At 41.4% G+C, this 21,628-nt stretch overlaps 1 protein-coding gene across 1 annotated transcript in view; it reads right to left on the bottom strand.

The window, feature by feature from the left end:
- Nucleotides 1-14,101, bottom strand: part of NCK2 (NCK adaptor protein 2) — an 83,969-nt gene extending 69,868 nt beyond the window's left edge. Inside the window, exon 1 of the mRNA XM_084227107.1 lies at nucleotides 13,812-14,101. The gene's annotated coding sequence lies outside the window, so the exon portion shown is untranslated. The remainder of the gene's footprint in view (nucleotides 1-13,811) is intronic.
- Nucleotides 14,102-21,628: the final 7,527 nt, after the last annotated feature.

The following is a 21,628-nucleotide window of genomic DNA, read 5'->3' on the forward strand; positions in this document are numbered from 1 at the left end:
AAGTAAATGATTTACAAGCTGCAGAACAGTAGAGAATCAGGATCAAGGGTTTTATGGCTATTCCAGTGTGAACCAACTGAAGGAGAAATAATTACTTCTCATTCCTACATAAAATGTTTAATGGAGCACATGATGAAGTAACATTTAAAAAAACCCAAAAACCTCCCAAACAAAACCCCAAAGAATTAGGAAACATTTAAAAAAAAAAAAAAAAAAAAAAAAAAAAACAAACCAAAAAACCTGACAAAAGAAATAAGGCTCTCCTGCTGGCTGAAATAATCACACGGTCTCAAAGCTCAGCAAATTAGAGCGAGACTTCCAAAAAACTGGTGGAGCTGAACTAAACATCTTGCTGTTGCCAAAATGAGTGAATCCTGTGCTGCAGGTAGAAATAAACTAATTCCTCCCTCTACTACCATTTCTACTTTCCAGAGCTGTCTAATTTTCACTATTTGCAATCTCTGATCTTTCTTTTCTGAGAAAGAAAACTCAGACTAGCAAACTGAAATTAAGTAACATTACATGACCACAACAACTTTCCTCCTTGCTTTTTTTCTTCCAAGGATGCAATCACAGATACAGAGAAACAGAGAATCATTCCCCTTCTTGCAGGCACACACTGTTCCTCTCTTTAATCCTCATATTGCATCTTGAAACTAAGTTATCCTAACACACATCTTTTTACCCCTAAAATGAAAATTAACAGCGAGTAGTAACTGTTGACAATACCTGCTTTAGGAATGATACTAAGTTTTTAAACACACATAGAAATCAAGAAAATAATCTTACACCTGGGGAGTGGATGCTATAATCTGCAAACTTCCCATGTGCATATTCCATAGAAATACCTGTTTTGGAGACAGTGAATGTGTGCTATTTATCCAAGTATGCAGAGGTGACTTGGAAAAAAAGGGCAAGGAAATACAGGTGATTCTATTATCAGAGTCCAATCCAGACCCACCGCAACATTTCTATGAATAAAGAAGAAAATCAAGAGCATTTTGACCATATCTGGGAGGAGCATATTTGCAAGCACCTGAAACAACTCATGGCAGCACTGAGTGGAATATGTAACAGAACAGACACTCTTCCACTACACTAATCCATCAAGTTCATCTCAGACCAGGATCCATTCAGCTGCTGCAGCTGGTGAGGGTTTCAGCCATGCAGAGACAGGACTACCACATACCTGCCACTCACATCTCCTAACGATCTCCTAAGGAGCACCTCCTAGCAGCTCACTGCTGCTAGAGGCAGTGGGCTTTGGGAAAGCCAGGGCTTTTTCTCCAGGCATAACAAGCACAGAGGTGCCAGCCACTGGTGTTGCCATCTAGGGAAGCTATTCCCAGAAAAGCAAGAAAAAATGCATGGGCTGAGCTGAAAAGACAACGTAGAAACTAAAGCAAGCAGAAGAGTCCTCTGTAACACAAGAGGTGAAGAAAATCCCCATGTCTGGTAAAATTTAGGCTGAAGAGCAGATCTATCCCCAGAACAATCCACAGCCAATAACTGGGTTTTTCAGGAACACTGAGCTTGTGGGTGGGATGAAAAGTCATTCCTCCATGCTACAGCAAAATTTTATTGTGCCCAGCAGACAAAGTATGCTAAATTTCCTGAACATTTTAATATTCACTGCAAAATATGGTAAAACCAAACAAAACCCTAGAAAATCTGCACTTAACAGAACTTTCCATATATTTTGCAGATGGCATTGAAACCATCTGCTGATGCTGCCAAAACAATCCAAGAACCACCAAAATCTGTCTGACAGGTCCAGACCTACTGTAAAGAAAGGAAAATCTGAATGACTTCAGCATGATACATAAAGGTGTTCCTGGATAATACAGATTAAATTTTTTCTTTATCATTATTCCAATAAAAGCAGTGTGAAATTCAACTTATATGTTACTTTTAATTGTAGTTGTAGGAAACAAAAAAGCTGTCAGCTACTGAAGCCTCACACACACCACCATCCTCTCACAGCTATTACTACACTGACAGAACAACTACAGAAACTGTAGGTGCTTTTCTTTACAAAGTTCCAAATCCAAACCTCAGAAAAGTTAACTAAACACATTCATAAGTGGCTTGAGTATCATAACTCAGTAGATTAAACATTTGGAAGAGTTCACCTGGTGGCTTTGAAGTGCAGCAGAGGACCAATTCAGGGCTCTGCGAGTGGCAATATACTTCTTGAGGATCTATTAGTAAAGTGGTAACAGTCCTTTAGGTAAAGCAAAGCCAAAAGATTCAAGATGGGAAACAAAGCTATAAACAGTAAGAATGCAGAAGTTTACTTCCTGTATGCAAGGTTAGCAAACTATTACACAACTTCAAGGTACATGCCAGTCTTTTCCTTTCTTACTTACAGATCTAGCCTTTAAGGTCTTCAGTGCACTTTTTCAAGCTCTTGCTACCTATTTTAATTCTATACTTAAAGATCTTCCTGCATTCTGACACAATTACTATTTTGCTTTGATGCTTTTTTCTTTGGATGTTTTCCAGATGAAGTTCTAAATTGAAGCTCAGTAGAAAAACGATCAGAGCACTACATTTCAATAACAGAAGCATTGAAAGTGTGGCCTTCAGTGTATTAAAGTCATTGCTGGAAGCTACATATGAAAATATATTACCCACCTCAGAAAACCCTCCATTGTTATAATTTGGTCATTTCACACACCAGTGATCAATCTCAGCTGAGCACATTCTGTAAGTCCATACATAATGATAAAAAATTAGACATACTGGAGAAAAATTTCAGTCTTTCTTTTGTGAACAAGTATATTCACCTAGTGATTTTATATAAAAATCACATTTCTACTGCTTCTTGGTATGAAGCTAAGCAAGGTGAAGATATACAAATTGTTGGTAGCAAGGGTCAATGACTCAGCAACCTGCATTATGTTCACTTTGCAGCAAAAGCTGATAAGCACGAAACAATTACTATAAAAAAAATCTTGGAAGTATGCCCACATGAAAATTTTTTAAATGTACATACACATTTAAGGCTACTAACTATGAATCATACAACCTTTGTCTAACCCTTCCTGAACTCAAGATTTCTACTTTCCAACTCTCTTCCCTTTACCTGCCCTTAAAACTTTTAAGTTTCAGATCATTGTTGCATATAAGTCCTGAGAATCAGCAACAGTCAGTAAGTATATTACAGCACATCTACTACCTGAAAACCCCAGGCTACATTTCATTTCAGTACAGAACAACACAGATTTTTCAGAACAGCAATGTTCTGAAGAAAGATTACAAAAAAGAGAATATCCAGGTACAGAAAAAAATGACGTAATATTTCTTCTACCATTCCCCCAACACCCTATGACACTGGGATCCAGTCCTGAACCTCATCACACAATTCCTTCTATAGCAGCTCTCCCACACTACAAAGAGTGGACAAGCAGGAGGAGGAGGATGTATAGTGAAGGAAAGTCCAGTGCCATTTTTATACAATTCATCTTAGCCCAAAGACAGTTCATACTGGTAAATCCTACGCCAATTTGGACCACATTAAGTTCAGACTTAATTAATCAATCATTCTCAAATACCAAGTTGCTCACATATACATATGAAGGTAGAAAATGAGAATATAATATTCTGCAGAATAACCTGTAAAGCACCCTACACTTTCTCCGACCATGAGCAGACATAAGCAATCAGACAACCTTATTTCCATGAGTGTGTGCAACTACACGTTCAGTTAGAATAGAGAGCCAACAAAACACTAACAAAAATATCTTCCTCCAAATCCTATTCACAGCTGTTAATTTAATGAAAGACTCTTCCGGCATGAAGAATACATGAGTAATAGCCTCCACGGGAACTTTAACAGCAGATCGTTAGACAAAGGCTTCATAACACAGCAGCTGGACGCCATTCAGCTACCTGACAGCCCTGTGCTGCTTGGAAAGAGTGCATTAACCACAGGATGTGGCTTTCTGAGGCAGACCGGTGCTGCCCAGTACTGCAAAGGGAGCAGAAGGAAGATGGGGTAAGGAAGCAGATTTGGATGCTTTGAAAGAGGTATTAGAGCAAAGAGCTGTGTGATACAAGACAACATATCGCACACAGCAGCTGCAGGAAAACCGATTTCTCTGCTAAACAGTTGCACATGGTCATTTTAGCCTTCCATGAATCTACAGTACTTCAAATCAATGCCACTGAAAATTCGAGAAAAACAATGCAGAACATTTATTTATTACATTTCTCAATGTAAAAATCTTTCCTCTTGTTGAAGGAAAGATGCATATTGACCGACCCATGTGGGAGCTCACCCCAACAACCTAACACAATTCCAGAATATATTCATAGAAGGACATTAAAAACAGTTATGCAGATATATTGTAAGCAAGGGTTCAAATGTATCCTCATTTCAGAACACTCATCAACTCTACTTCTGCACATCATGTAACTGCAATGTTCCAGTCAAATCTTACTCATTCCCAAATGTGTGTAATCATGCTAGACAGATTACATTTTTTTCTAGTTTTATCTAATATTTTATTTTCTTTGCTTAAATATTTCTGCCGTATGAATGGATTACAGACAACCCAAAAACACATCCACCCACAATCGAGGGTATTCCCAATCCTAATCATCTACAAAATACTGTGCAATGGAAAAGGTAGAGGGAAAAGATTAACAAAGCAAAAACACAGATGATCACCATCAGTTTGGACAGTGCAATAATCAAGGTGTGCATCAACTAAATCAAAGATTTTCTTGAATTAAGTATTTACAGAATCATAAAATAAAATGGCACTTCCCTAATAAAATCTAAAGGTTCACGTACACAACTGCCAAAACCATGAATTACATTGATACCAGGTGTAAGTACTAATACTGAGATTTGGAGTTTTGGTTGCTGTTATGTTTTGTGGGGGTCTCCCTAATATCTAGCAGGTGCCACAATTTTAGAACAACAGTATCAACAATTTAAAAATCCGCTGAAATCCAGCTGCTTAACATCCTACATAACAAACCCCTGACATTCAAAAAAGCCTGTGGCAGGAACATGGCACAGGAACAAGAGCCAAGGGCTGCTACCAGTCAGGTGGGCAACAAGCAGGCAGAGCTGACCAGGGAGCGGCACTGGAAAAATGACCTCCTCTCTAGCACAACTCCACCTTGACTCACCTGCATTCATGACCCACTGACATCAGATTCTTGCTACTTTTGAAAACTGAACCATTTAAAATTTTACTACCTGCTTAGCAAGCACAGTATAATCTACTAAATACCAAGCTGCTTCAAATGCTATGTACACTCAGTAATGGTATGTATGCCATTGCTGCAGAAGAGTAAGTCAATGGCCATTAATTGAGATTGCAGTTATGTATGGTATCTTCTTTTAACCACAAGTATATCACTTATATTAACTCAAAGGAATCCAAATGACCAGCTACTTAACCACAAAATTAGCTATCTGGAAAGAAGGGGAAAAAAATACCAAAGAACAGAACAGACAAATCACAAGGGCAAGCTGAAAAGACTATTATAACAGAACACTGAAATCAGGTCTATCTGCACCATTAAACAAGCTAATACAGCTAAAACATGGCGGGGGGGGGGGGGGGAGGGCAGGTAAAGCATTTCAAAAGTTATGAATTTCCATGATCTCCATTAATACACTTATTTTCAAACCTGGGTTCCTCCAGAACAGGAATTACAACCCTCAATGCATTCAAGAGCCTTTCTTGCATCACATTTTAGTTTTCCCATTTTTTTTCCTGTTTTCATTCATTCTGTTTTTCTGTTTTAAATTCCAGGTTTCCATGTTTTTAAATAAAACACAAAACTAACTAATTCCTTGTTTTCCCCCTGAAGGAGTAAGTTCCTTTTCCATCAACTTAAGCAGGCATTATATCAAGCACTGCCTGATCCACACCTGTTCTACAACACCTCAGTATTACTCATTAATTGGATTGTTCATTAAACAATCCTAAACTACTAGGAGCCACACTTTATGGGACTGCTGGAAAAGTCATGTCATAAACAATGTATAGGCATAAAGTCTGTGTCTAAAAATAAGCTGCCTGTGTGACACTACAGTAGAAGTTCCATAATTCAACATACATGTTGTGACAAGTAAAGAATGTGTAACTAAGAAAGAATTGACCTGCAATGTAACAGTGGTTCTTGTCTTGGAAGAGATGTGCATATGGCTCAGCTTCATGTTTTGTAAATAAGAGATGTTCACTCCAATAGGACCACTTGTGGTACTGAGCCCATGCTTTGTATTTTCACAGGGCCACAAAAACTGAGACAGAAGTTGGGATACAAAACAAAAAATGAAACTTTGGCAAAGCTTTGACACTATGTCTTCCAGAGTGGTGAAAGAAATACCTGAATAAAATAAACATCCAGAATCTCCTGTCAGCAAAATCAGAAAAGATCCTAAAGGAATACATTCATGAGTATTATAAGACAAGACTAACGGAGGAAGACAAACATTGTCCCAGTAATGACATTACCCAGAACAGTCTTCTGCCATAGGAAGTCTATAACATTTCAGTTCATTATGATTCCCCATGTGTGCCTTAAGAGCCTCAAAGCTCATAAAAATGATGTGTCATATTTTGATACTTGTACAAAACACAAGCTTTGTGATTACCAGTGTTTAAACTCAACACAATCCACACAGTCCTTACTGAGGTATCTGATTAAATTTCTAATATTCATGAACTAGAATTTTAATATTGAATGCTCAAAATGATTTAGGTCTTTTGATGTAATGGAACATAAGTCCTTTAGTGTCAAGTGGAAGGCAGATCCTTTATTATGGCATTAATTATTTGGGATATTAGCATTAATTTATTTCTCTATTTGAATTAAATGGAATTCAAAACAGTGTGAATTTATGAATAGTCCACAATATGATTATTTCTATATTATCCCTGCAGCACTAGCAGAACGACTGCCAACAGACCTGAAAATGTAAAGGAAGGAGATTGATCATCAATTTTTCTTTTAATCTTTTTTCTGAAAAACGGGAAAGGTAAAGCTCAGAATGTTCATACACTAAATGGCTTCACTCTTTTTTTGATGTAAAAATACCCGTCTTTATACCTATAAATGCCACCTACATTTTTTTGCATTCAACATGCAATGATTAAAGGAAAACACAATTAAACGAGATATAATACCATAACCAACTTCTTTTATGACTGGAACAAAAACATTCTTAATTAAAACCACAAAGGTGAAAAAATAGCAGGGATTTTTACAAAATTTCAATACTCACTGGGAAAAATTCTATGTCTTCACTTACATTTCCAAAGAGGATACATGCACAGTTCTGGTAGGAAGGACTAATAAAAGATACAAACATAGTACATTCTTCCCAGCACCTAAACGGTACCAGTTATCATTTCACTTATACAGGTATAGCCAGACAATAATGCTAACAAAAGTAATTCATAACTATAAATAAATAAATACACCACCACACATGAAAAACTGCTGTTTACAGGTCATTTGAGTCAGTTACCAGAGCACTAGATACTGACAGACCATAATCCAGCTTAACATTCCAATACAAAACACACAAAAAACAGCATTTATATGGTTTTACCCAACTTTCAGGACTTCTTCAGTCCAGTTAAACCAGAAACACCCGGCCAACTGAGACTGCAACCTTACAAATAAACAACAGCCAAGCCTATAAATAAACCAAATAAGCCATCCGTGCCACTGACCACCCCTGTTTGTAGCCCATCTACACAGGTGTCAGCTCCTGGCCCTGCACTCTACAGCTGAACTACCATGGAGTGTTTGCACCATCACTGACTGGCAGGAGTAACACAAAATGAAAAAAAAAAACAGTGAACAGAGTGCTTGTTTCCAACCTAACAAATACTGAAAACCTATCATTCTGGTTTTGCTGAAATTTTTACTGAAAATACTGAAGGCATTTAAAACACATGCATCTTTAAAGTGACTGGATGAAGTCCAACTACCTTTTTTTCTCCTCTACTATTTAGCAAACAAATTTTCAATCTAAAATTACCAACCAAATTTTCAACCAATATTAAATTTATTTAAAACGAAAACTCAAAGGATACTTGTAAAAACAAACTAAAAAAAAACCTGAACTCAAACCTGGAAAAAGCCTAAAGTTTTACTAAGCCAGGTGGCAGTGTGCATTTGCAGCAGCCCAAGTCTCCTGTGGTGGAATCCAGAATCCTTGACATGCCATCATTCAAGACCTGTCAAATCTGATATCACTCAGTGTGTGTCTGGAAGGACACCATCCATTCAGGGAAATGAACGTGTCATTTGTTGTCATGACAGCTATCAAAATTCAGCCCGAGAGCATATCATAGAGCCAAGTATGTCTCCTTCTGCACTAAAAGGTTGAAAAATACTTTTCTTGTCGTCATCCTAAACATCATTAGGATGTCAACTAAGAAATCAGCTCCCCTGAAACAGCAGTGGCCCAGGATGGCACTGGGAGCCAAGTCCAACACACAATGGATGTGGGAGAAAACAACTGTGATGGATATACTGCTACTGTAATAACAGGAAGGAAAAACCTTGCAGCCATGGTATGCTGAGGGGGTTCTTACTGCATTAAAACCAAGAGATTGGTATGACCAATGCTTGGGACTCTGCTTTGGGATCAGTGCCAGGTTCTGCTAAACAGGAGGCTTCACTTATTACTGTCCCCTGAAACGTTTATTAGTCCAGAATGCTCTGAAAAATTTAAAACAGTTTAACTCTCCATATACAGATGAGGTTTAAACACGACATAGTGCTCCTCTCCCAAACCTATGAAAAGACTGAAGGAATGAAGTGTCTTATTTTACTACATAGTTAACTAATACTTAATTGGTATACAAAAAGCATTCTTTCAGCCAACTTAAATTTAACATGGATGAGTTAGAAAATCCTACTATACTTCATTTATAGTTTATATGCTTAATGAATACCATTATTCCTTTCTAAACCTTCCCACCCCTGCAAGGATCTTATTTTGAAGGAAAGGTTTAATGACCTTTTGAAAATAATATAAATAAGAACAATATAGTTAAATCCAAAGTGAAATTGACAATTTTTTTCCAAGAGCTTGCTTCTATTTTCTTAAAAACAGAACACAAACTTTTTCAATTATGCACTGCCAGCAGAACCAATAATCCTACCCCAGCATGAGCAAAAAACACCTGCCTTTGTTAACCCTCTTCCTGTTCTCCTGCAGCATCTGATGGCTCCTCTGTACTTGCACAGAGCTGACCCAGTGTAATCCACAGGGAAAGACAGCCAAGAGTCAGCACTCAGCTAAAAGCAGCTTCTCACACTGTAAGAGGACACGACCCACACTCAGAGGACTGCATCAGGAAGAGCATCCACAGCCTCCAGCTTCTCCATAAACTTCAGTACCTGCTTTCACACTCGTGCCACTTCTCTTTATTAAGGCCCTCATAAATACTCTGATCATTTCTGGAATGTAGAAACTTCAAACACCTCAGAAGGCTAAAATCTGCCTTTCTATCAAAAAAAGTAATAAACTGAAGGCCTGCTTATTTATTTTTGTTTATTAATGCCCCACTTATCCAAATAGCACAACTGCTAAAACACAACAGGCTCCCTAACTATATTTCTTTTTTGGATAAAACATCTTATTTGAAACAAAGTTTGCATTTAATTTAATTAATTTTAAAAAATATTTTAAAAAAGGAGGTTGTCAAAAACAGTTGCTACCTGATTCTGTAAAATACTACCTTTTTTTGTCTAATATAATTTCTGCTATATTCTATCTGTGGTTTATCTCACTACCTGTTTTCTTGTCTGTTTCTATGGTTGTGTGTACTCTGCATATAGTAACTGATATGAGTTGAGGAAAACTGGGTAGGTAAAAGGACACCCGTGTAGCATTTTATTTTTCACCTGTATTTTGTCACAATTGTAAGAGAGAATCAACACTTTTGAGAATTCAGGGATCTGCCATGTGTCCCTTGTTTACCACATTGTCTGCTCCACCAAATAATCAACAGTAGTTACATGTCACCATATTCATACTGGCTAATGAGATCAGGACCAAAATCAGCATAGCAAACCTACAGTGCAAAAAAGCCTCTAAGCCACAAAGTTTGTTTCTACAATTGTGAACAAATACAGGCTATACCAGCATGCCTAAGCTTCCGTTCTAACAAATGTTTTTCATAGCATGAGTATTTCTAAAACTTTACTTAACACCAGGACTTTGTGTATAGCTGCAGTAATTTAAAATGCAATGGGTTGCTATTCTCTAATCAAGATTGATTCCTCTGCACCTCAATTCTTAAAATTCTCAATACTCTACAATAGCTTAAAAATGTACACTGTCAGGCCACCTCATTGCACACAAAGTTATTATTTATGTTGGGTTTAAACTATAAACTCCCTTCATTAATAGTGAGAAACAAATTGATTTGCTGTGTCACATATACCTAACTGAATATAAAAATATATATTTCATATTGCAATGCACGTTCAACTTACTCATGTCATTAGCATTTATGAAACAATTAAGAATTCTTATAATGGGGAAAAAGGATTACTTTAAGAAAAAAAACCAAACCAACAAAAACTTACTATTTTGAAGAATTACTTGACACACTAATAAACAGAGCTACAGTTTAATTGGGCAGAACACTGTTGACTACATTATTATGAGAAAACTAATGGACCTAATTAATTTGCAGAAAAAATTTAAATTGGAACTACCTAAAACAGAAATAAGTTTTGGATTCCTGGGCCAACATGCAGAAATCTACAAAGCAAAACAAACAGAATAGTCATTTCTCAAAAGGTGTACTGGGATCTCATATAGTAAAGACTGGACAATGGTGCACAGGTGAAATGATTAGTGCAGGCCTCACTTCTTCACCTCAGGATGACAAAACAATGCTATTTCCCCCACTGCAAACACCATCCCAGCTCTCTAAACATCGTTCAGTTCAGGAACTAGCAAGAATTCCTGACTATCACTCCCTGGAAACTACTGTTCTACAACATTTCTGTATACCTAGTAAATACAAGGACAAAGCCTAGTACCTTTAGATTCATTATTTGATGAGAAGCAGAAAGCAGCTCTCCTGCAGAGTGCCTCAACTCTCTGCCTCTTCCACAAGCCAGATGACCTACTTTGGGGGAGCAGGGTGTCCAGCGACCAGCACCTCACCCCGGGCTGACTGAACTTACCCGAACACGGCAGCACCTGCTTTCAGTTTTCAAACTCCCTCAAACACCTCGAATAAATCCACATCAGCGATCCCCGTTCCTCAAAACACAGTGGGAGTGGGATTTGGGAATACCCACAGCTTAGAAACTATCAGTCCCTCAATACAAACAGAAAATATTTTTTCTAGAACCTATGCTTTACATTCAAAGATGCCTTGGTTTTAATTTCAAACCTGCTGCAAGTAAATTGATACAGCACCTGTCTCCAGGAGTCTGGAAGCAGCCTTTATGCTCAAGGAGCATGAAAAATGCAGATACTCTGGGTAGTTTTGCTGCTGCTCAAGACCACGACCAGCAAACAGAGCTACAGCAAACAGAGCTATCTGGGTATCACTTTTCAAATCATTACTGTTATAGTTTCTACCGAGGAAAGCCATGAACACTGCAAAGGATTAACATACCAACAGCAACACGAGGCACAAAAAAAAAAAAAACATAGGCTGGAAAAGCAGCAGACACTGCTGACCTTGTCCCTCTTCTTTAGTTAACAGAAGATGTGAGGTGACACGGAAGAGAGCAAACACCTTTCCTTAAGCTTTCAGACAGCTAGCCAGGAAAACAGAGAAGAAAAGAGAGGAAGAGGAGGTAAGTTCCATTTCTGTAATGCAACAAGGCAAAGGCTGAAGTTCTGAATTTGTCATATGTTCAGTAGACAAGATGTAGTAAAAAGGATCATCCAAACTATTAACAGCTAACTCTGCTGTTAGTTTTGGAAAAATATTGCAAAAGACATTTAGTGTATCTTTTTTTTCTTCACAAAAGCAATCGGAAATGTATTCTGGTAGAAGGAGGAGGAAAACACAACAGTAAATGTCGCAGTGACAGAACAACAGCAAAAAGAGCTAACATTATAATGAATCTGTATCTGTTTCATGGCCTATATAAAAATATTTGCTAATTACAGCCGTGATCTTCATGGTACAGGTGCCTTCTATTGCTACATTTATTCACTGTTCCCAAATGTGACGTCTTCTGTCAAAGTCACAAGAAGAAAGTCAGTTACAAAGACAAAGCGATCTGCTTAACTTCTTAAACACACTTGGGTGAGACAGAGGCTTTTGATTTCCAGAGTTGTGAAATCAATATTTCAGAGAAGCAACAACATTACATAAGAAATTATAATCCTAAAAATGAAAACACAATACCATTAACATCATCTATGTGTTGCTGACCGCTTCAGATTACTAAAAAGCAATGGCAAAACAAGTACTTTCAAACAGAAATTCTTCATAATCTCCTACCCAGTGAGTCCTTTCAAATTCCTCCATATTAAGTTACCAGTCCAAACTCCCGATGATACAAACCACGCGTGGTTAGGCCATGAAAATTTGTTTTTACAAAGGCCACTACCACATTTCATGAAAGAGAAGTCTAATTCTCCCACGTTATGCTGCTAGAACAGCAGCAGTATGTTCCTCAGAAACAAAAAAGCTTCATGGGAAGAAACACTGTTCAAGCTGAAGAATGCTTTAAATTCTTGCCGACTTTCAGTCACCATACAACTTTTAAAACTACAAAAGGTTTCTCTTTGTTTTACACAAATATGATAGTTCCTAGTGAAATACTACATAGAATTCACGGAATAACCCTGATGCACACAGAGAACCACATTCACTGTTAAAAAACAGTGGAAGATATTAACATAGAAACTAGAGCCGAGAGCCCTCATGATCAGCCAGCTGCAGGTCAGACCTGAACTACAAACCTGAATCCCGATCTGGCAACCTGATCTTAGATAGGCCAAAGTGCCTACCCGGCCAGCAAGGGGTAGCTGTTAGCCCGGGCACATTTTTAATTAAAAACAGGGCTAGAAGATTTACAAACTTCAGTAATTTTCTTCCCAAAACACGCAGGGATGCGCTTCACTGGACACTCATTACGTGAGATGTAATTTTACCTTTATGTCCTTTACCTACACTGCCATCGACCGAGGCCAAGCGCACCGCGCTCCTTGAGAAAATCCCCGGCCTCAGCCCTACTGAGGTCGAAAGTCGGTGACGGAAAGAAAAACGAACTGAGCGGACCGAGGGCGATGTCCCCGCCGCAGCCCGGTGTGCCCGCCCGCCGGTCCCCGTGCGGGGCGGCGGCGCTCCCGCTCCCGCCCGGGAAACTTTCGGGTTGCGCCGCTCTCCGGCCGGGAGGCGCTGCCCGCCTTCCCCAGGCGCTGCCCCGCGGCCGCCGGATACGCCGCCTCCATTCACCGGAGCCCCGCGAGGGGTGCGGGGGGGTGGCGTCCCGGCCCGGCGCTGCCCCCCGGCCGGGCGGCACAAAGCGGCGGCTGTCACACGCACACGAGCGGCAACTCGGGAGGATGAGGAGGAGCCGCCCCCCGAGCTCCCCCCGCAACTGGACGTGGCACAACGAACACTCCTCCCGCTCCGGGCCCCCCGTGCCGCCCCCGGCAGGTACCGGCCCCCTCCTGCGCGGGGCGGCCGCGGAGCCTCGGCCGCACAGGTGACACCCGCCTTTCCCCCGCTCCCGACGCCCCTTCCCCGCGTCGTCCCCCGCGGCCGCCACAAGTTTGCGGCGGGCCTCAGCCCCCGCCCCGGCCCCATCCCCGTCCCGCCCGCGGCCGCGCTCACCTCCGGCCGGCCGGCGGGGAGCGGAGCGGGGCGGGCGGCGGCGGCGGGGAGGCTCCCAGCCCAGGCGGGCTCCGCTTCTTTGTCTCCTCGGCGGCGGCGCCCGCTCGCTCCCCCTCCGCTTCCCTCTGCCCTTCCCTGGGCGGATGCGGGCCGCGTCCTCCGAGAGGGGCCGGCTGGCTCCCCCCGCTTCCCCTTCCTTCTCCTCCTGCGCTCTTCCCCGGACGCGTCCAAGGCCCCGGCCCTCGGCGGCGGCAACGGCAGCTCCGCTCCCTGCCTTCCCTCTGCCTGCTGCGCCCGGCGGCAGCGGCGGCGGCCCCTCCTCCGCGAACCGCCCCCCCCGGCACAGGCACAGCCCCCGCCCCCGCCCTGCCCTTCCTGCCGCTGCCGCTGCCGGGATCGCGCGGGAGGAGCTCTCCCGGCTCCCCCCTGCCCGCCGGGAGGGCCGCTGCTCCCCCGCCCCAGCGCAGGAAGGACGGGCAGGGACAGCCTGGGTGGCTCCCTCCCGTCTGCGGGAGGACCTCTCCGGGACCGCGGGGCGGGGCAAAGGGGGCCCTGCCCGGCAGGAGCGCCCTGACACCTCCTTCCCGTTCCGTCCCCGTGAGACCCGGCGCTCCCGGAGAAGCTGCCCCGCTGGGAGCCAAAGCGCCCGGGAAAAGTACTGGCGAATGCTGAAAGACCCGGGGATAGGGGAGACGCGCGCTGTTCGGGGCTGGGCCGGGGGAAATGCCCCGGAGCGGGGAGGGGTGCGCCGGGATTCGCCCCGGGACTGCCACGGGCCGGGGGCTCCACGGGCCGGGACTGCGGGGCCGCTGCCGCCGGGGAATTTCCAGCCGCGGTATCGGGGCGCTTCCGCCGCCGCCCATTAGCCGCGGGGCGGCCGCAGCCGTGGCTCTTCCCGGCCCTTCTTTTTCCTGCTGGCCCGGGGCGAAGTTTCAGCCTCGGCGCCCCGTGTATCAGCCCGGTCGGGCGGTGATTAGTAGTGTTGTGCCCTCGGCAGAGGATGGCAGCCACCCCAAGCCACAGAATCAGAGAATATCCCGTGTTGGAAGGGACCCAGAAGGTCAATCGAGTCCAACTCTTTGCCAAGCACAGGACGCTCCAAGAATTCCACCATGTGCTGAGAGCGTTGTCCAAATGTTTCTTGAACTCTGTCAGGCTTGGTGCTGTGACCACGTCCTTGTTGCAGTGCCCAACCACCCTATGAAGAACCTTTTCCTAATGTCCAGCCTAAACCTCCCCTCCTGGATGCACTTCAGGCCAGTCCCTGGGGTAAGCCAGGTGTGAAACAGAGCCCCATGGCTGGGTGTATGTCCAGCCCACGCCAGCCGCTGTGCCCCTCCGCTCACGGGAAAGACCTCCACCAGTGGTTAAAGGCAGAGGACAGAAGCCCCCCATGGTGGCCCTGCTCTCTAGTAGGAATAGCCAACCTGCCAGCCCCAGTGCTTTCCCCTTGGCACACTTCCCCCAGTAGCATCCCTGGGCTATGGGGAAAGATCATTCCTCAGGGTAGGCAGGGAGCAAGGGAGAAGCCACTCAAAAATATTGTCAATCCTTTACAACATGGCAGCTTCGAGGGAGAGGAGGCTGGAGTCTTAGGTACTGGTTCTGCAACCGTACTGTTTCTCCTCAGGAGACATTTCCTGACTTGGGAGGCAAGGCTAGGCAACATTACTCTTTCTGAATCCAAATTAAAGTCAGCAGCCCTGCTATCTTCTTTTCTGTGACCAAGCTTAATATAGTAGTGAGATCTTGGGACAAAGATTTTAGAAGCTTGAAATATGATGATTTAAAAATGTGTGCTTGGCAATCTTTCCATGCTGCTTAAAATGGTTTAGAAATCCTCAAATAACTCCCTTTTCCCCTTGTTAACTTTTACAAATTTTCACAGCACTTAATTGATGGTTTGGGAAGTTCCAAGTGCCTTTCACGTGCCTGTGAGATAAACCTGAAAGGAAAATGCAGCCACTTTTTTCTTCCAAGAAAGACTTTGCATGCACCCCAGGGAGAAACAGAAATCCCCTTTCCTAAATTTTTGTGCATGCATTTGATTTCAGTTCAGAGACGTGTTAATCTTCCTTTTGAAACAATAATCTGACTATGCTTTTTTAGAGCTGGAAAATATTTGGGGTCCCTGCTGGCTCCCCCTCACAGCATGGTCAGGCCTCACTCCAGCCTGCAGAGGCTTAGGCTGAATTTAAATGGGATCGGTCATCCAAGGACTTTCAGATAAAAGTCTCTGTTGTTTCTAGAAAAAATGCACTGTGGGAGTGATAAAAGAGAGGTGAATTATCCCTTCTCTCCTTTGCATTTATAGTACACAGTTAGGTTTCAGTCTTGGTTTTGTCCCTTCTTACAACACCCTTGCTAATGCCATCCTACAAAAAATCCTCCACTTTGTTCTTTTCCCTATAGCACTATTGAGGATGTCCAAGGCAAGGTGGCATGAACCCTTCAAAGTTTCCAGGCTAAGTTAGACCTCCAGAAGGAACCATAAGCTGCTGAATGAGCAGTAGCTCTCAAAGCTTTCCAGGTATCTGAAAAAAAAAACCTATAAAACACACCTAACTTTAGCAGATTAATGCTAATAGGATTTACAGAATAAGAATGTTTTAGGGAGGGATTTAGATGAATACATTGTCTTGAGGCAAAGGACTAATTTAAGGACTCTGAAGCATACTGTTGTTAAATATACTTAATTACATTAAGAAGTGATCTGTTAAAGCTGGGTTTTTTTCCAAAGTGTGGCTTATGATGAACAGAAGACACTGTAGAAAGTGTTTGCAAGGGTTTGCTTGTTGAAGGATGTTTTAACTGCCTATTTGCTGAATGAATCCTTAGGTTTCCCCACAAAAACAACCAAGATGTTGCCCTAAGTAGTATTTCAAAACATTGAGCCTACTGAAATATTAATGTATGCCTTTTAAAATGTCATAATTAGCTGTTATCTCTGAAATAACTGTTATTAAGAAGAGCTGGCTGCTTGTGATTTGAGTGAGAATTACATTCTAAATATGAGAAGATGATAAATTTGGGGGAATATGCACAGAAGTGAAAGCAGTACATGATGTGGCAGGCACACTTTTGTATAAAGAAAGTAAATATGTAAAGCATGCACTTTTGCATATGCATAAGAGTGGTGCTGTCCTTAGAAAATATATACACCGGAGAGAAGAGCATAAATATTTTTCCCAGCCTAAGGGCATGACTACCTATTAAAAAAATAAATAAATAAAAAAATGGGTAAGTAATAGAAATATGTATCTATGTCTTTGGCAAAGAAACAGCATGCCTTATACTACTGCTTCAGGCAGGGCTACATGCAAACCCCAGACCCAGAGGTTGTGTGATAGACCTATTTTGCAGTTACGTAATGGGAGCCAATTCATCTTGATGTTCATGTCTTGCACAAGAGGCCGAAAAAACAAAACAATAGTGTGTCTTTTGGCTTATAGTTCTTTATTTTTTTTTCTACCTTTCTTTTTTCATGACTACCCATTTTCTGTCTCCTCTGTGCTGCTGCTTGTGCTTTCGCACTGGCCTGGCAGAGCAATGGCTTCCGCAGGATGGGCACATGAATGTATGGATGGCAGCCATGCAGATCCAAATCATGCTAATATATTCACACACATAGTGGCAGGAGACAACAAGCACCTCCCAGATGTGGCTCCTTCTGCACAAATACCTGGTCTTTTCTCCAGATGCATCTGGTTTTCTCACCAGCTGCTCTATCTAGAGTATGAATTAATACCTACTCCCATAGGGAGACATTTTAGCAGGGATGTAAGACAGAGGGACTGGTAAGTTGAAAATCTGGAAAACAATATTGTCCAGTTCAGAGGTGGACAGCAAAGGTGTTTGGTCACTGTGTTAGTCCGTTGGGGTGAAAATATACCTAATCTGCGTTAATATAGGTTGGACTCCATAGTCTGAGAAGTTTTTCCAAAACATAATTTATTCTTTGATTCTGTGATTAACCTCTTTCAAAAGCCCCTACTCCTGACTTTTAAAACTGCCTTTTAAAGATATCAGTAGTCTAATAAACTCCATTTATACACATGGGGTTGTTACCACTGTGTCAGTAACAAATGGAAAGGTAAAAAAACCTTGGGCACTTTGGGAAGAAAAAAGGAGATTTTTAATTTTCCCTAACCTGGCAAAAAATTACATTTTAATAACACAAACAACAATAACAGAAGATAACAGAAAACTTCTGCCAGTGTATTTTCTCTCAAAAGAAAAAAAATCTTGGAGGGTTTACATCACTACATATTTAGTTTCTGCTTAAAACATGTGTTCAATTCCCATGTACATGAAGGGGAATTACATGACCACTACCAGGGGAGAGTAGATCCCAGATACTCACTTAGTTACTGCTGAGTCACTTAAGTATATTTGCACTATGATTCTAATTCAGCTTGACGGTAAGGCAGCTGCTTTTCTCACTTACTGCATGGCTGCTGCATTTTCAATGACATTTATGAAAAACGTTGAGGGGAAGAACGTGTCCTTAGAGCTCACAACACATCCAAATTCTTCTATTCAATGGACCAAAGCTCCCCAAAGGTGCTGTAAAACTGCAAGCTAAATCTATCAGCAGATCACATTTAACTATGACAAATTCTATCGTTATCTTTTGTAGACAGTTGCTGAGATTCAAAGTATTTATGTAAGGAAAACAAACCGGTGTTTTGGGCTTTGGAAATGTCAGGGCCCTTGATTCTCCTGTTTATTTAAAAGTGGATGTGTGCTGAGGGACATCTTTTGAACTCTATTCAAAGGTTAAAACTGATCTTTCATACAGTTTTGAAATTCAAAATACTGCTGTTAAATGTTTTGACTCTGCTGTGTAATCTCCGTTTTGCACTTAAATACCAAATTCTGTCTAGAGCTGGCTGTTCTGCACAGTGCAGAGACACAGGCATTGCATCTTCCAGCCAAGAGGTGCAGCCATTTCAAGGGAGGAGCACAACCCCCTGACATGTGCCACAGCTGTGCAACACTTCAGAGCCAGTGGTGCAGATATAGCATTCCACTGCTGTGGTGGGTTATGTCAGCAAAATGGGATTGCCCGCATTGGACTTTGCTCAGGACTGAAAGCTGATACTCCCCTCATGAGTAAAAGAATGTGTCGGGAAAGGCAACAGAAAAGAAACAGAGGAAGTTATCTTAACTGGAGATCCAGCAGGCTGCATTACCGATCTATGAGTTGTATAAGGCCAGGGACCAGTACTTTCTTTGCTTGGGAAGAACATTTTCCAAGTGTATGTAGTTGTTTACTAATGCAAGGAAGTTCATCCCATGGGCCCTCAAAATCCATGGGCCAAGTTCCATGGCAGCTTCCTTGAGGACCCACAGCCACAACCTTGCAGCTTTTGTGTGCCTGGACAGGACTTCTTCTCTGCCCATCCCAGCTTGGTACAGCAACCATGGTCTGAAAAAGTGGCGAAGTGATGTGTTGCAGATCCACAGATACATTACCTTACCATGTCACACCAAGAGCTTGGGCAAATGGAGCAGAGGATGGTGGGACTGAGTTGGGCCAAGAGGTTGAAAAAGCAGCTGCAGGTTGTGAGTGAAGGCAGCACGACAATCCTGTGACATCACGCTGACTCAGGTTTAACTTCCTACTTGGCTCTCTACTATGTGTCTACAGTCTTAATTATCAACTTCATATCTAAGGGCTGACTTCACCCTTTAAAGGTCTGACTCGTGTCAGTTTCACAATGCTGTAGTTAACTGCAGAGAAGGAAACAAATGCTCCCCATTAGCCTTCCCAATTATTTTCTAATAACCGGTGACTAATCATAGGCCCTGCCTTTGAAAACTATTTTGTCAATTATTTTAATTGTTATACAAAATGTATTGTATCTCTCAGAGCACTGATCCCAAGAAGCATAAGCCTATGCTGAGAAATGCAACCTTCAAAACAATGTTTCAGTCCTTCATGACTGCCAGGGAAAGTCTGGAAGCCTGCTCTCTGTGAACTTAGAAACCTGTAGATAAAAGAAAAATCAATGTGCTTTTAAATCAGGATTTTACATTAGTTCCATGATTGGTATTGTGATGGAATTTTTGAATGTTGGAGGTTGACAACTCTGAATTAGGTCAGGCAGTGTAAGTCATTTTCTGCTATTATATGCTGGCATGAATTTTACCTTCATGCAACATTTCCTGTTTGAATGGGTATTGCAGACTCTTACCAATCAGTGCACGAGATTTTAGTCTGCAGTCTCGACAGATGTACAATCCATGCAGATCAAGCATCATCTGCAATGGTCATAGTCTGATCTGTTTTTTTCTGGTTCAGAAAATACAGAAGTGTAGTCTGTATTTTATTTTCAATCCAGAATTAAAAGACAAGACCATAAGTAGTGTGATCACTAGATGATTTTCCCTGCGTCTATGTGATCTACAATAATGGGAGGCAAAACACAATGGGCACCCAACAATAAACCAAGACTCCAGCTGCCTCTGATGAAAAACTTAAATTCGAGATATTTTGTGCAGTCAGTTTTTAAAGTTCCTTCCTAATGTTGCAGAGCTTATGATCTCTACACTTAACAAATGAAGTAATCCTCATTTTCTAATGAGAAATAGGTTAAAAATACCTAAATAGGTGTGATTTTAAAATCAGAATTTGGGTATACAAGATGATGGACCACTGTTTCTAACAGAACTAGTACATAATTATTGTGAAATTTGGTGTGCTCTGGTATTTTGCTGTCACTCAGCAAATAACCTCAGTCATCACTGTGGAATTAATTGAATAGTACATCAGTACAATCAATTGCTGCTCGATCTAATTAAAATTACAATTAGCTGGGAGAAAAATAGTGTGAAGAACCTAATATGGTTGAAAGTGAAATTTTCCTGACTCCATCAGTCATAATTGAAATTGCTGAATGATTATACATAACAGAAAAACTGAATACCAGGCAGCATTATAAAAATCAGTGGTCAAATACAAATATTACATTAAAAAAATCTGGAAACACTGAATTCTTAAATCAGAGATTAAGAAAATTTTTAACTATACAAAATCATAACTGAAATAAAATAAATATTTCAGTTAACTGAAATAAAATAAAATTTATTTTAAATATTGATTGTATCACAATTAATTATTTTAAGGAACAAATTTTTAGTAATGACAATGGAGCTATGAAAAAATAGTCAGCTTTCAAAATGCAGTTAGGGGTGTCTTGGTTTTGGGTGGGGCTTTTTACAGTTATCCCTTTTTTAAGCTGCTATTGCAAAGACAACAACATGGCAATAACAACTGGCTGAGCATATGTAAACTTGGATCTGCATCACTACCATTCTTTTACCTGATCTCTATTACATACAAGAATTGTCTAGGGACAGGAAAAATAATTCAGAAATCAGTGTTCCTAGTCTTTATTTTTCAGCTGTCACTGTCACCCAAGTGCTGTGTAGCTTTGGCCTAGTCAGGAAAGCTTTGATAGTTTAGTATTCCTTGGTTTAATACGATTATAGTAATAGTTTACTGGGATGATGGAGGGATAATTTGTAGATGTAAAGCACAGAGGGCATCCTATAGAAGTGGTATATTTTAGCATTACAGCTTGCAGCAGCAAAGTAAGTCCTGATTTAGCTGACAAATCCAGTACCCAACTGAAATATACCAGGTGCTATTTTTTCTTCAACAAATTTTGGGAGGATCAGTTGCGTTTGTAGTTTTGACACTCATTTGCCAAACACCTTTGTCATGCTAACCTAAGTCACTACACATTTATCTGTAGTCTGTGAACATAGATGGACATGAGCATCAGAGCGCTCTGGATAAACACTTGAGT

Source organism: Fringilla coelebs, assembly GCF_963513975.1.
Source record: "Fringilla coelebs genome assembly, chromosome: 2".
Lineage (NCBI taxonomy): Eukaryota > Metazoa > Chordata > Aves > Passeriformes > Fringillidae > Fringilla > Fringilla coelebs.